The sequence below is a fragment of the Paroedura picta genome, chromosome 7 (assembly GCF_049243985.1).
Source record: "Paroedura picta isolate Pp20150507F chromosome 7, Ppicta_v3.0, whole genome shotgun sequence".
NCBI lineage: Eukaryota > Metazoa > Chordata > Lepidosauria > Squamata > Gekkonidae > Paroedura > Paroedura picta.
This window is the reverse complement of record NC_135375.1, coordinates 54,850,387-54,863,979: the sequence shown is the minus strand read 5'-3', so window position 1 is coordinate 54,863,979 and position 13,593 is coordinate 54,850,387. Positions and strand designations below refer to the sequence as shown.

General features: G+C 42.2%; 1 protein-coding gene across 3 annotated transcripts in view; it reads right to left on the bottom strand.

Annotated features, from left to right (window-relative positions):
• The window catches only part of SRFBP1 (serum response factor binding protein 1), a 57,382-nt gene that overhangs the window by 42,770 nt on the left and 1,019 nt on the right, over nt 1-13,593 (bottom strand). The window lies entirely within an intron of this gene.

The following is a 13,593-nucleotide window of genomic DNA, read 5'->3' as shown; positions in this document are numbered from 1 at the left end:
GCCTTTCTTAATTGTAAGCCCCATATTTTTTTCTTATGTTTTCTTATGTCTTATGTTTCTGTTTAAATTTTCTAAGGCTAAAATGAACAACAATGGTGACAATGAACAACTTTGTTCGGTTCCCCTTTGAATTTCAAATTGTTTTGTTAAATCCCCATTCATTATTCTTCTTGTGGTCTGGTTTTGTATAAACTGCTTTTATCCATTTTATAAAATGTTCACCGAACTTCATATTCACTAACATCTTAATTATAAAATCCCAATTCAAATTATCAAAAGCTTTCTATGTGTTGAGTAAAATCATAGCTGCTTATTTTTCAATGTGTTTTTCCAAATAACCAAATCAATTACTGTCTGGGCATACTTTTTACTGCCTTTTCAATAGAAGTCCAGATTGGTCTTCATGTATAACATTGTTTTAAATACTTTTCAGTCTCTCAGCTAATATTATTGTAAAAAGTTGATAATTGTTTAATAATGATATTGGCCTATAATAACTAACTATGTTCGGACCTTGCCCCAAGATAATTTGTTTAAATATATATATAGCTAGAACTACTCAGGGGTGGGCTGACTTCTTGTCTAGTGACAGACAATGTTTTATAAACTGAAGAGAACTAGATGTATTTATTTCAATCCATTCATATATCTGAAAAGTTTAACATAGGCATAAGTAAGCAGAGGAAAGAAAAGAGCTACTTTTGTGGACCAACTTACAAAGATTATTTTGGATAATGAACGGGATGCCTCAGATTTACTGCACATTGTATCTAGCTTCACAACTCAGTTGAAGAATATCTGAAGGTGTAATGTGATGACTTAACTATGCATACTAAATTGAGTCTACCAAATCAATAGCAGAGAGTCATACCCTTCAAAGTCAACCAACTTTGGCGAACTTAGAAGGGTATCTTTCAGGTCAGGACTGCACTGTAAATCCAGAGCTGTACTCTTTAGAAAAGTGACAACCTCCAATAAATAGAGAATTAGCTCAGTTTTGGCTTCTCCAAAAAGAAAGGCAGAACCAAAATATACTACAATTTTACATGTTGCACACAATTTACGTTTAATGGCAGTAGACCTTCAAGGCTGCTAATTAATGTTGCGATTTTAAAATACTGGAAATACTAAATTTTCTGACTACAAATGTAGACGTGGGCATTTCTATTTACAGTTCCAATCTAGCGAACATTATAAAAGTATTTTAAAACACAAACTGTCAGGCGGACAGTGGCCCAGAACAAGACTTTGGTACTGGAACCAACAGGGTTGAGAACCAGCTTGGTGTAATGGTTAAGAGTGGCGGCTTCTAATCTGGAGAACTGGGTTTGATTCTCTATTCCACCACATGAAATCAGCTGGATGACCTGTCACAGTCCTGTAAGAGCTGTTATCACACAGCAGCTCTGTCTGAGCTCTCTTAGCCCCACTGACCTCATAGTTTGTTGTGTGGAGAGGAAGGGAAAGCAATTATAAGCCACTATGAGAAGTGAAAAGCAAGTTATAAAAACCAACTCTTCTATGCATTCCAGGGGAGCCAATTAAGTCCAGATGTAGTTAGTAATGGCAGGACACATTGATGTGCACCTTTAGTTGGAACAGCAGTGTTTTAAAACCAAAATTATTTCTAAATTTAAATTTTTAATGATTTAAAGTGTTGACTAGTATATAGCAGCATATAGGAAAATAATATGTAGTGTACAAATGTGATTGCTGAGTTGGCAGGTCAAGGAAGTGCATGTGGAAAGGTATACAATCCTGCAAAATAAAGGTATGGACTGAGCTACTGCCAGAGAAGACACAGGAAAGTAGAATGCTCATACTGGACATGGACATTTCTGTTATATGGCATATAGCAATGATTCTTTAGTGCTTTTCAGGCTTCATTTTACACAATTCTTATGCAGAAACTCAACAGCTATTTTGTTTTTCTGCAGAGCCAAAACAAATCTGGTAGTTCAAAATGACCTACACATCTAATTTATTCGAGAAATACGACCAAACATACCTTCTAGACCCCTACCCCCCACCCACCCCCTGCCAATAGCATGAAAAGAATCTTCAGTCTGTATGTTTGGGTGGTGGGTTACTCCAGTACCTCCTATTCAAGTTCACAATGCAGAGAAGTTTAGTGCTTTGGAAGGGAGCTGTAAGGGAGCAACGAGAGGGTGTGTTTAGGACTCAGCGGTTTATGGCCAAAAATTATATATCGCAACGCCCTTGTAAGGGGTGGCAAGTATGGAATGAAAGATTACATTAAAATAAAATGTTATGCTTGGCCACATTGGGGCTTGCTTTAAGTCTGAGCTGAAAGAAGGGATCCAACCTAAGCTAACACAAAGCCAAGAATTTAAGACGGCTATTAGGAATGTCAGCTCAAAAAGCAAGCAGAGGAGGGGTCCTGTGAAACGCACAACACCATCAGGGTTATACAGATACAGGAAAGAAGTTAAACAAAATTATACTATTCTTTAAGAACGAGACTCTTGCTCTTGAACAACTAAGTAATAAAAAGGTAATGAGCTAACACATTTTTATTGTATAACATTATATAAATGGACTTGGATTGCCTAATCTACAAACCAACTTAAATCAATTTGACAATGATGCTAGTTACCCATTAAATGGATGCCAGCCCACTGAAATGGATAAAAAAATAGGTCCAGCACTCATGATAGTTGGGCTCTATGAAACCTTACATATGCTAGCTCTTTGCCCATCTGTGGCACACAGGTGTTGCCTAAATGCTGGTGTCACTTGGAGGATTTGCAATATAATGCAAAAAGCTTAATTATGTTCATAGCAATATCGACACACAATTAATAGCTGCTGAGGCAGGGAGCTGAATGTGCAAGATCTGTCTTTGTAAGAAATAGTGTCAAACTGGCATAAAAGTGAAAAAACCCAGTGCTGCACATACCTGTAACTGTTGCTGTTACAGGTCGGTGTAGTAGTTAAGAGCAGCCATGCAGCCAGGTGGGTGACCCTGGGCTAGTCACTGTCCTGTTAGAGCTGTTCTCACAGAGCAGGTCTTTCAGAGGTCTATCAGCCTCACTTACCTCATAAGGTGTCTGTTCTGGGGAGAGGGCACACTTGGTAGCAGTGACCATATGCTTCTGGAATTTTCAATCGTGGAAAAGAGAAAACCTTTATGTAGTCGTACGCATAGACTGGTCTTCAGGAAAGCTGATTTTCACAGACTTAAAGGTATGTTGCATAGAGTCCCGTGGTCAGAAAGATGTAAAGAGATGGGAGTCCAAGAGGGATGGGAGTTTCTTAAAAGTGAAATACTGAAGGCTCAATCACAAATAATTTCCTTGAGAAGAAAAGATGGAAGGAGCCTAAGGAAGCCAAGTTGGCTCAATAAGAAATTGTCAAAAGATTTGAGGAATAAAAAAGTCATTTAGGAAATGGAAGGAAGGTCTTATTACCAAGGATGAGCATAAACAAATAACCAATAACTGTAGGGGTGTGGGGGTGGTAGAAAAGCTAAATCTCAATATGAGCTTAGGCTAGCAATAAATGCTAAACATAAAAAAGGCTTCTTTAGTTATATTTCAAGCAAGAAAAAAAATAGGGACACCATAGGATCACTGCGAGGACAAGAAAGTCAAATTATAACAGACTAGTAAAAAAGCCCATTGCACTTTGAAATGCAATGGGCGCTAGCAGTGAGAGTGGTATGGGGGGGGACTACCTGGAGTGGCTTGCGAGCGGCTGGCGAGTGGCAGGAATCCTGGAGTTTTGGTGGCTTGAGGCAGAGCGGCGGCGGTGGGTCATCCTCGGCTGCGAGGCGACTCCGTCTGCGGCCATTTTGGAAGTTTTGTTGTAATCAGGGACCACCCCCACCCGAGGCTCTCAGGAGCCTTCCCCCAGCCGGCGGAGCGGGCCGGCCAGCCTTCTCCCGGCCGGCGGAGCAGCTTCGCAGTGTCGGGGCATCCTCGGCTGGCTGGCGGCGGCGGCTGGCTGCGGCGGCCATGTTTGGAGGTCCGTCGGAACAACGGACGGGAGTCCCCGGCAGCCGCACGCTGGGCGGCTGCTGGGGGCTCCGCTGGCTGGCTGGCGGCGGCCATTTTTGGAGGTCCGTCTGAAGAACGGATGGGAGCCCCCAGCAGCCGCCCAGCATGCGGCTGCCGGGGACTCAGTAGCCGGCGGCCTGACGCGGCGGGAGGCGCTTTGCAGGGCTCGCAGTTGCTCCGGCAAGGAATCGGAGGGACCAATCGGCAGGCGCTTTGCGCCTGCCGATTGGTCCCTCCGATAGTCTGTCTGGGGGAAGGGGCCAATCGGCACCCTTCCTCATCCCGGACACAGCCCGCCTTCCAAGAGCTTACTGTTTTATTTTATCAATGTTTTATTTTATCAATGTGGCAAAAATGTAACACAACACGGGGAACGGGAATGGTGGCCTAGGATCACTGCTGGAACAGTCTACAAACACCCAGTTTCTTTAAATGAAACAAAGTCTTCTGGGCCAGATGAACTGCATCCAAGGGTACTAAAAAAACTTGCAGATGTCATCTCTGAACCTCTGTCCATTATTTTTGACACTTCTTGGAGAACAGGTGAAGTGCCAGATGATTGCAGGCGGGCAAATGTTGTCGCCATCTTCAAGAAAGGGAAAAAGGAGGATCCAGGTAATTATCAACCCGTCAGCTTGACATCTGTAGCTGGCAAAATTTTGGAACAAATAATCAAACACTTAGTCCTTGAGCAGCTGGAACTGAGAGCTGTGATTACTAAGACTCAGCACGGGTTTTGCTAGAACAAGTCATGACAGACCAACCTTATCTCTTTTTTCAAGAAAGTGACTACCTTGCTGGATCAGGTGAATGCCGTGGACATAGTTTATCTGGATTTCAGTAAAGCTTTTGATAAGGTTCCACATGATATTCTTGTTGACAAAGTTCTTAAAATGCGGTATGGATCCTAATTATGTCAGGTGGATCAATAACTGGTTGACAAATCGTACCCAGAGGGTACTTGTTAATGGTTCAGCATCTTCTTGGAAAAGAGTGACAAGTGGAGTACCGCAAGGATCTGTTCTGGGGCCTGTGTTGTTCAACATATTTATAAATGATTTGGATGAGGGATTAGAGGGGATACTTATTAAATTTGCAGATGATTCTAAACTGGGAGGAGTAGCAAACACAACTGAAGACAGCAACAGAATACAGGATGATCATGATATGCTCGAGAAGTGGGCTAAACTGAATAAAATGAAATTCAATAGGGATAAATGTAAAGTTCTGCATTTAGGTAGGAAAAACCCAATATACCAATATAAGATGGGGGAGACTTGTCTTGGCAGTAGTATGTGCGAAAAGGATCTAGGAGTCTTAGTAGACCATACATTAGTAGACCATACAGCAGTGTGACTCAGTGTGACTCAATGGCTAAAAAGGCAAATGGGATTTTAGGCTGTATCAAACGGAGTATCGTGTCCAGATCACGGGAGGTGATGGTACCGCTTTACTCTGCTCTGGTTCGGCCTCACTTGGAGGACTGTGTTCAGTTTTGGTCACCCCCAATTGAAGAGGAATATAGACAAATTTGAATGTGTCCAGAGGAAGGCAACAAAGATGGTTTGGAGACCAAGACATATGAAGAAAGGTTGGGTGACCAAGACATATGAAGAAAGGTTGGGTGAGCTTGGTCTGTTTAGCCTAGAGAGGAGATGACTGAGAGGGGATCTGATAACCATCTTCAAGTATTTAAAAGAGTGCCATATAAAGCAGTGGTCCCCAACTCTCGGTCTGGTGACCGGTAGCGGTCCATAGATCAGTTGGTACCGGGCCGCGGCTCCTCCTCGTCCTCCTCCCTGGCTGCTGCCTCAGGGGCTGCCCTGCCACTCTGCCGCTGGCTCACCTTTGCTGTTCTCCAGAGGCTGCCATGGCTGGGGTTCCCCCTTGGCGTGGCACTGCGCAGCTGCTGCTGGCAGCGCCCCCCAGCAGGCAGTGGGAAGTTAGGGGTGCCGGCGGGAAAGCAAGTGGAGCAGGGGCTCAGGCAGCAGCAGCAACCTCCCTTGGCAAAAGACTACCCCCCCCGGGCCTTAGTAAAACTGTCAAGCGTTGACCAGACCCCGGTGATAAGAAGGTTGGGGACCCTGATATAGAGGATGGAGCAGTATTGTTCTCTCTTCCCCAAGAGGGACAGACCAGAACTAATGGGATGACCTTTATTCAAAAGAAATTCCATCTAAACTTCCGGAAGAAGTTCCTGACAGAGCAGTTTCTCAGAGCAGTTTGAGAGCCAGTTTGGTGTAGTGGTTAGGAGTGCAGACTTCTAATCTGTCATGCCGGGTTCGATTCTGCGCTCCCCCACATGCAGCCAGCTGGGTGACCTTGGGCTCGCCACGGCACTGATAAAACTGTTCTGACCTGGCAGTGATATCAGGGCTCTCTCAGCCTCACCCACCCCACAGGTGTCTGTTGTGGGGAGAGGAATGGGAAGGCGACTGTAAGCCGCTCTGAGCCTCCTTCGGGTAGGGAAAAGCGGCATATAAGAACCAACTCTTCTTCTTCTTCTTCAGTGGAACAGATATTTACCAAGACCACAGAAGAGCAAAAGTGTATACTAATCAACTCCTTTGGGGAGGGCAGTATCTTTACTACTTAGCTGCTCTTATACTATTTGAGCAGCATCCTCCCCGGCGGAGCCGGTCTGTCCTCTGAGAGAGAGAGAGAGAGGGGGGGGGGCTGTATATTCTGGATTTTTCTCTTATTTTTGCTGTTTTTCTTTTTTATTGGTTGTGAGAAATGGTTTTAATTCAACTCATTATCTTTGGAAAATGGAGGTTATATGAGCTTTCATGTTTAATATTACTGAATGTAAATTCCTGTAATTAACATTAACATTTGTTACAGTTTTTCATACATAAATGACAAATTCCTTAACAGACAGGAAATATTTTACACTTAAGAGCCTGCATTCACTGTTCACCAAATGAACAGTTCAAAACTCAGCATTGTCATTACATTTATAACATTCAACATAGCTTCTAAAGTTATTTAAAATTGTAAAAAGGGACACTGACAGGTTAAAAAAAGTTTCATAGCAGAGAAAATCTGAAAAGGGCATCTTCTAAGTGAGTAGTTCCAAAAGAGTGTTTGCTGCATTTTCAAACCTAGATTTTAGACCCCTTTGGAGGCCTCCTTTAAACTGACATGAAAACAGCTGTAGCAAGCTTTATATAGAACAGACATGCTATGGCCACAATTCTGTTCAGCTGGCAGTAAGCTAGAAATTTCCCCTCTTGGCATTTTTTCTTTATATTCAAGGAATATATTTATTCAGATTGGGTCAGCCATATCCCTTACTTGCATTAAATGCAAATACAATAAGTGTTTCACTTGGTTACACTATTTGTATTAAACAATTAAAGTCACTATAGCAAATTTAAGTGTACAAAACTGCTATGTTGAGAGAAAGTATAAAATGGAAGAAAAATCTGTGGAATGCAACTGTGTGTTTGAGGGGGGGGGGAACCAAGAATGAAACCACATGTTCAGTGGCAAATATAGGATTTTCATCTGATGCTTGCCTCTGATATATGACCTAGGGAATACTTCCCTCTGTTTCCACCTGTAATTCTCCCAACCCAACATTTTTCTCCACTTGACTTAGGAAACCCTATTATGGAATAAGGTTCTGAGAAAGGACAAAGGCCAAGGAGAAAAGGCAGCAGGCAACAGAAAGGCTAAATACTCCTACCCATGCACTGCTTTGCCCCTCCAAATGTCTTGCCTTTTCTTTCCAGGTCAGATACAACCCCCTCCCCCCCCCAAAAAAAAATTATAAATCCAATTTATATTTAAGATTATCTTAAAATGTACTTGACCAATGTAATTTACTGAAAGGGCCTGAAGAACTGCCATACTAATTCTAATGAAACTGAGATGAGCACACAGGAACACATGAAACTGCCTTGAACCGAATCAGACCATCAATCCATCTACTCAGTAATCATTCATACATACTGAATAAGAAACTTTCAATCCACTTTCAGTGTACTTCAACAGTCATTTGAAAGTGGAATTTGCTCTTTCACACAGTAAAGGCTAGTTGCAAAGTGCATTATAAGTGCATTATTCAATGAGTGTGAAAGTGCCATCAGACTGGCAATAGGTCTCCAGGGTCTCAGGGGAGAGGTCTTTCATATTACCTACAATCTGATCTTTTTAACTGGAGATGCTGGGGACTGAACCTAGGACTTTCTGCATGCCAAGCAGATACACCAACAGTAAGCCACTATAGAAACTTCAAAGAGTATTTACAGCAGTGGATAGCAAGGTGATGGAGAAAGAAATGCCAAGAGCTACACCCAAGCTCTTGGCCATACCCAAACTGGATCTCTGGACTGTGGCCTAAACTTGCAAAAGAACATGCTTAGGTAATGCTAGCTTATCCTGTGGTGTTTCCAGAAGACTTCTGGGTCTTATTTTCTCCACTAACTACACAATGGAGCTGCTTCAAGACCATTAATTATGCCATATGCCAAATCCAAGTATGAGCTATGTCATACTGGAAATACAAAACAGAAATGACTCTTCAATGCAGCTAGTTGACAGGAAATGTAAAATAGAAATGGAGTGGCTTGGACTTAACTTTATTTGCCAAGTCACAAACATTCTAAAAGTTGCTTGTTAGCTTAACTGGTACTACCAACAGACCTGCTTGCCAAACTATTCAAACATTTCCTGAAGACTGAGAAGACCACAGTAATGTGGAAAAGTTATGAGGCAAATACCAAAACCAATGTCTGACTTCACTTATTAAAGTATGCGTAACGATTTTGTATGAATACAGAGACATGAATAGATAATGACATCGTGGCATAGGTTTTATGGGGAGAGCAAGTAAGAGCCTGTCAAGCAATGGATTATGCTAAAGATCAGTCAAAACCAAACCCCCAAAAATTGCATGTAATTATATTACCCTTGAATTAAGCCTCCCTTGGTATGATACTATGGAACTCATTAAAGGTATTAATTCCTTATAACACTCCTGTAAGACAGGACATTATCATCATCTCCTTTTTATAGGCAGACTGCAGAGTAAGTCCTATATAAGCCTGTTAATTACCTTATACATTAGAGTTAGTTTATTGTAAGAAAACTGTTTCTTAGCTAAGACTACCTAACAACTTCAAGGCTGAGTATGGTCTCACACGCTATACCTTTACAGGGTGGCATTTAAGAACTTTTTGAATCCCAGCTATTTGAACTATTTGCTTTAGGATGCTTAGGGCTGATCCTGCGTTGAGCAGGGGGTTGGACTAGATGGCCTGAATGGCCCCTTCCAACTCTATGGTTCTATGATTCTAACTACTGAAACAGACAGCTGGTAGTTTTGACCTAATAGTGCTTGCCAATTTTATTAGGCTACTACAGAAGTGCTGAGAACACCAATGGTTAGCTATATTTTAGTTTTACTGTTCTCAGTCCACAGTCTTCTTATTTCATAAAACCTTTATTTTCTTCCAATGGGGAAAAAAACTGTATGACACTAAGGATGGCTATCCTCCTAGATTCTCCGATAATAAATGAAATTTACATCAGAAAAGAATTTTTCCAACTGTATTCTTTATGGATGATTTAGTATAAAGCAGTGGTTCTCAAACTTCCTAATGCAGCAACCCCCCCTCCACTCTCTTTCAGGAAGTCTCCCACCCCCAACGGGGCAAGCACCCCACCCCCCACCAGCGAAGGTGCCCACCAGCCCCTCTTTGTGGGAACTTCGAGGCCAGTGCTGGGAGGAAGCACTCAACTTTTGTGCACCTGAAGGTGGGGAGGGTTGCTGGGGCACACCGACAGCAGCCCCTCTCCCCGCCCACCCTCCTGGGAGTCCCCAAACTTCCTTCTCTTCCATGCATAGGAGGCACAGAGCAGCCTCCTGTGAGGCTTACCTTGATGCAAGGCTGGCCAAGACCCACTGACATGTCCCCTCCATTCTAGAGTGTGGACTATAATAGTAGTCATTAAGAGGTTACTATTGTAAAATACCACCCAGTTCTTTAAACTGTCATAATTTTTTTTTAATTAAATACTAAAAATCCAAAGACACCAAACCTAAATATCATGGCCCTGTGATCATAACTTATTCCGTGATTAACAGCACAGTGGCTTGATAAGGCTGTAAGTTGCTCTGGCTACTACTGCCAACTGTAGATTACGGTTGTCAGAAACTTGTACTAAAGCATTAAAAATGAAAAAAGAAATGTTGTTTTTGTTAGGTGCGAAGTCATGTCCGACCCATTGCAACCCCATGAACAAAGGTTCTCCAGGCCTTCCTGTCCTCTACCATTCCCTGGAGTCCATTTAAGTTTGCACCTACTGCTTCAGTGACTCCATACAGCCACCCCATTCTCTGTCATCCCCTTCTTCTTTTGCCCTCAATTGCTCCCAGCATTAGGCTCATCTCCAGGGAGTCCTTCCTTCTCATGAGGTGGCCAAAGTACTGGAGTTTCATCTTCAGGATCTGGCCTTCTAAAGAGCAGTCAGGGCTGATCTCCTCGAGGACTGACCGGTTTGTTCGCCTTGCAGTCCAAGGGACTCACAAGAGTCTTCTCCAGCACCAGAGTTCAAAAGCCTCAATTCTTTGAAGCTCGGCCTTCCTTATGGTCCAACTTTTGCAGCCATACATTGCAACTGGGAATACCATAGCCTTGAGTAAACGCACTTTTGTTGGCAGGGTGATTTCTCTGCTTTTTAGGATGCTGTCTAGATTTGCCATAGCTTTCCTCCCCAGGAGCAAGCATCTTTTAATTTATTTGCTGCAGCCCATCTGCAGTGATCTTGGAGCCCAGGAAAATAAAATCTGTCACTACCGCCATTTCTTCCCCATCTATTTGCCAGGAACTGAGAGGGCCGGATGCCATGATCTTAGTTTTCTTGATGTTGAGTTTCAAGTTTTATTGTAGAGACTGGTTTTAAAAAATACACACAGAGCACTTGCATCTAATCAGGAATACTCACTTCTTACTTTGAGATGAGTTATACCAAGTAAGAACGAAGATAGAGGCTAACAAGTAATCCGGGGAACTAGAACAATAGCTAAGTAATTTTGACTCAGTGCAATAAAAGGATGGCCGTTATAACGGGCTGGCAGCTTTTAGGAAAGCACTTCAAGCTAGGGAAATTAAAATAAAACTGAATTATGTGAACTCTACAACTGCAATACTAATTAACACTCATCTATGAAAGCTGGGGGGAAAAATAACATCTGTGTTTGTAGATAGACAACTGGGGATAAACTGAGCCAGAAAACCTTTAAATGAATCCTTTACAGTTATCTGTACATAAGCCAAGAAACCATAGCTGTTGTCTTCATCATAGTTGAGCCACAGGTCTTTCAAATGTGGTCTATGATTTTTCATGACAGAGCTGCTTTTTTAAAAATTATGCACTGGCCTAGTAAGAAGCCACATGTTTTATTTTTGGCAACCTCTAACTAGCCTACGTGGCTCAACCACATACACAATTATACAAGCCACTCTGAGAAAAATAAACAAGAAACTGCTTTTCAACAACAGTCAATTTAATTGTTTGGCTTAGGATAAATATGCAGATTACTTCTGCAATGTTTAATTTCTTCACAAACTGCTAAGAGCAACTGAACTTGAAGTGCTGATAGCAGTTTGCCTTTAATGTTCTCCAGCTGATGATGTGGCAACTTCAATTTGAATAATAGCCGCTGGAGGAGTTCCTTGGAAAAACACTGCTCCTCTGAATTTTTCAATCTCTATGACTGCACTTTGGAAATTCCACAGACTTCAATGGAACTATTGCTTAGAATAGTGACATGGTCTGTGAAAGAATGTCAGATTTTTCAGTATAACACAATCCATGTCAGGAAATCTTCTACGAAATAGATAACCTATGTTCATATTAAGCTATTTTGAACAAATGTTGTTGGTTGTGTTTCTCGAGAAATAAAAGGCATTAAAAACCCAAGAGTACAACACATGTTTTATGTTTTCAAACAAACAAAAAAAGTGGTTCCCAGACAATGCAGCAGGTACCAGAAGCAGACATTTGGTCAATTTAATTATGAATTTACTAGGTGGGTTAAAGTTTAGCTTACTTTACTTAACCTGTTGCAACAGAAAGAATATGGGAAAATCATTTACTTCCTGTACTTCTGTTTTATAGATTCAAGTAGCTGTGTTGGTCTGAAGCAGCAAAACAAAAACTGAGTCCAATAGCACCTTTAAGACTAACAAAGATTTATTCAGTGTGAGCTTCCGTAGACAAGCCTTGCATTTAAAAAGTTGAAAAGCACAGGATGCACTGCTTGAAATCTATAGCTATTGGCTATGAGAGGTCTAGTATTAATCAATGAAACAAGGACACACATACAGTGGTCATTGGTTTAAATGCTTTGGCATTCTGTACTTCAAAAAAGGCCTGAGGCCAAGAAAAAGAAGCAGAACAATTAGTGGTCATTTTTTGTAATCCGTGTATCAGAGAATAAATAGCACAAACAGGCCCAGATGGGGGAGTGATTAGGAGAACAGATTCAGAAAATCAAAGACAAATAGTACCTGCAATATTTGCAGATCTATACTTTTAAAAATGCTGGGAGCAACTGAGGACAAAAGAAGAAGGGGACAACAGTGAATGAGGTGGCTGGATGGAGTCACTGAAGCAGTCAGTGTGAGCTTAAATGGACTCTGGGAAACGGTAGAGGACAGGAAGGCCTGGAGAATCTTTTTCCATGGGGTTGCAATGGGTTGGACACGACTTCGTACCCAACAACAACAACCGCCATAGAGGGGGAAGCATTGAAGATCATGCCCAGATTCCTGGCAGAGTATGCAATGGATAATTGAACTCCATTCAGGCAGGGCAACTACGTTTCCTCATTGGACCCTTCATCCCCAGCCATAGGGCCCCTATCTTTGAAGGGTTGAGTTTCAGTTGACTCTGCTTGAGCCATCCCACCACTGCTTCCAAACATCCGGCAAAAGACTTTGGGGGTGAATCTGGTCAGCCATCCATCAGGAGGATGAGCTGGGTGTCATCTGAATATTGATGATACCCAAGCCTGAACCTCTGGACCAGCTGGGTAAGAGGGTACATGAAGACATTAAATAAAATTGGGGAGAAGACTGCGACCTGCAGCCCAACATTTGGCAGTGGCATAATTGTTTCCTTCCATCTGCCATCCTGGAGTTTTGCTATGCCTCATCTACAGAAAAACACAAAGACATTCTGAGGTATCCCGATAAATCTATATATGCAATGCAGACCTTGGTGTGCTGAAGACAGCTTGATATAGTGGTTAAGAGTGGTGGCCTCTAATCTGGAGAAACAGCTTTGATTCCCCAACTCCCTCACATGCAGCTAGCTGGGTGACCTTGGGCCAGTCACAGTTCTCTCAGAGCTTCCTCAGCCTCATCTACTTCACAGGGTGTCTCTGGTGAGGAGAGGAAGGGTAAGCAATTGTAAGCTGCTTTAAGACTCCTTCAAATAGTAAGAAGGAGGATACAAAAAAAGCTCTTAAAATTGAGGCACTTCAACACATACACAGAGAACATACATCTAAATTATGTTTGGAAAACAAACTTTAAATGTTTATATTGCCTGTATGATG